Genomic DNA, 2484 nt, shown 5'->3' on the forward strand with positions numbered 1-2484 from the left:
GTAATATTAGGAATTGCAGCTAATGTAGTAACGCTTGTGCCTAAAGTTATCCTCATCAATTATTCATCGTCTCCGGTAATTGAATGTGAACTACCAATGATTTCACAGGATTGTTTATAGCGGTACGATTATGATGGTTGCTTTGAATAACGAACCGATAGTCCAATAAAAATAAATTACAAAATTGTTTAAAAATTGTTAACCCAATAATGATAAACCAATAATATATTTTTTTTTGTTTGTTAAACCGATTTTTGCACACTCTTATACAACTAGTGCCAAGAAAAGCATCCTGTCAAAAAGAAAAGAAAGTTTAACCGTATAAAAGTTGCAAATATGCACTTAAAGATTAAGTTTCTAAATTCCAATTGATGAATATAGATGGAATGACAGAATAAAAAGGGTGAAATATAGAGGAAATGACACAACACACAGGATGAAAATATGCAATAAATGCAAAATAGAAAGGTATGTATAAAAATTGGAGAAAAGAACGTGGACGGCAGGATTGAACCTATTTTGTTAAATTTAAGGGCAAAAGCCCACATGATTTCTAGTCATGAAGCCCGATAACCACTCCGGCACGTCCACGATGGATCATTATTTGTTTCTAAATAATACGATCATCATCATACATTCTCTGAAATATCCACTGGGTTTTTTTCATTTTTAGTGTCAACACTGTTTAAGAAAAATATGAGACTTAACATATTTGAGATAGCTTTTCTTACGAGAAATAGACTCATTTTGTTCACCGAAATCTTTAATGATAATAACACATCTAACATGTAAGAACTCATTTCCTAAGATGCCTCCTTTCCAATCCTCAATTGTTCTTGTTTAATTGCAGAATCATTAGCAGTTGCATTATCTAAGGTCACCGTGAATATGTTCTCAAAAATAAGCACGCTCAACTTCTTTAGCAATTGTCTCACCCTTATGATCTGATGTTTGAAAAAAGTTGAGAATTTTCTTTTCAGATTCCACTCATCATCGATCCAAAGTGACAACCATATAAGTTAGATTTTGAAGTGAAAAAGTAACACATACATTGATTATGAATAAGCATTCGATATTCTCAAACATTGAGATGTGAGAAGGTAATTGAAATAGGCAGCTAACTCCGCCATTAATCTCCCAAAACCTTCTCCTTCAACAAAACGAAATGGGCATTGGTGCCTAATCACAATAGCTAATAATGCCTCGCTCCCCTTTTTTAAACCTTGATTCTTGATTTTTCTCAATAATTCTGAATTGACAAACCTCATTTAAATGATAGGTCCCACACACAAAGTTACAGTTGGGCCTTTTTTACCCCATTTATCAAGATATTCAGAATACAAACGCTGGATGTTCTCCCGTCACTTCACAAGTTACTCCCGCTTTTTAGCATGATGGATTATCACGAGTTTCGCTCTATTTATACTTTGTTTACTTCCACGTTCCACCTCTTTGAGTAGTCAGAGTTCCATCCGAAAAAAGTATCCGAAAATCTAAATAGAGAAATCCAAAATCATTAGATAAAAACTAAATCAAAGTAAAAAACCTAAATCAAAGGAGAAAATCTAAAATAACAAAGAAATAAAATAAAAAAAACACATACAAGATGAAAGACCAGAGAAGCAACCATTCAAGTAAAAACTTCAAAAGACACAAAAATAATTATAGTGTGGAAATTACGCAAAAAGTAACCAAAAAAGAAAAGTGGAAGAAAAACAGACTTGCTGCGGATTAAATCGGTCAATTGTTATTTGCGAGAGCGTATCAGAGGATTGAGGTATTGGGAGAGGGAATTGCAATGAGAAAAAAATTATTTATGTTAACTATTGAAAAATATTAATTGACTTTTTCGACCTGTCCAAGAAGTTAAAAAAATACATAAATTAATATATATAAATATATATAATATTTTAAATATGTACATATTTACATTGGCTTTTACGGGTAAAACCAAACCAAAACCAAAGTTGTTTTTAAAAATCTAAAATCCAAACCAAACCAAACAAATATCCTGTCATGTTTTTTCAATTTTTCTCGGTCTCCTTGAACACCCTAGTCTCCTGAGAATTGAACGTGTTGCCAATTTAACGGATTGTTTATCGGGTATCGACATGATGGGTCTAATGATAGTCCAATAAAATAAATTACAAAATTGTTTAAAATTGTTAACCCAATAATGATAAACCAATAATATTTTTTTTTTTTTTGTTAAACCGATTTTTGCACATATACAACTAGTTAAGAAAAAGCATCCTTGGTTGTATTTAGTTGGCACAATTAAGTTTCTAAATTCCAATTGATGAATATAGATGGAATGACAGAATAAAAAGAGGAAATGACAAGGATGAAAATATGCAATAAATGCAAAATAGAAAGGTATGTATAAAAATTGGAGAAAAGAACGTGGACGGCAGGATTCGAACCTGCGCGGGCAAAGCCCACATGATTTCTAGTCATGCCCGATAACCACTCCGGCACGTCCAC

At 32.3% G+C, this 2484-nt stretch overlaps 1 non-coding gene across 1 annotated transcript; it reads right to left on the reverse strand.

Moving 5' to 3' along the window:
* Nucleotides 1-2402: 2402 nt before the first annotated feature.
* On the reverse strand, nt 2403-2484 carry TRNAS-AGA (transfer RNA serine (anticodon AGA)). Its single transcript has one exon. It is a non-coding gene; the product is annotated as a tRNA-Ser (tRNA).

The sequence above is a fragment of the Lycium ferocissimum genome, chromosome 5 (genome assembly GCF_029784015.1).
Source record: "Lycium ferocissimum isolate CSIRO_LF1 chromosome 5, AGI_CSIRO_Lferr_CH_V1, whole genome shotgun sequence".
Lineage (NCBI taxonomy): Eukaryota > Viridiplantae > Streptophyta > Magnoliopsida > Solanales > Solanaceae > Lycium > Lycium ferocissimum.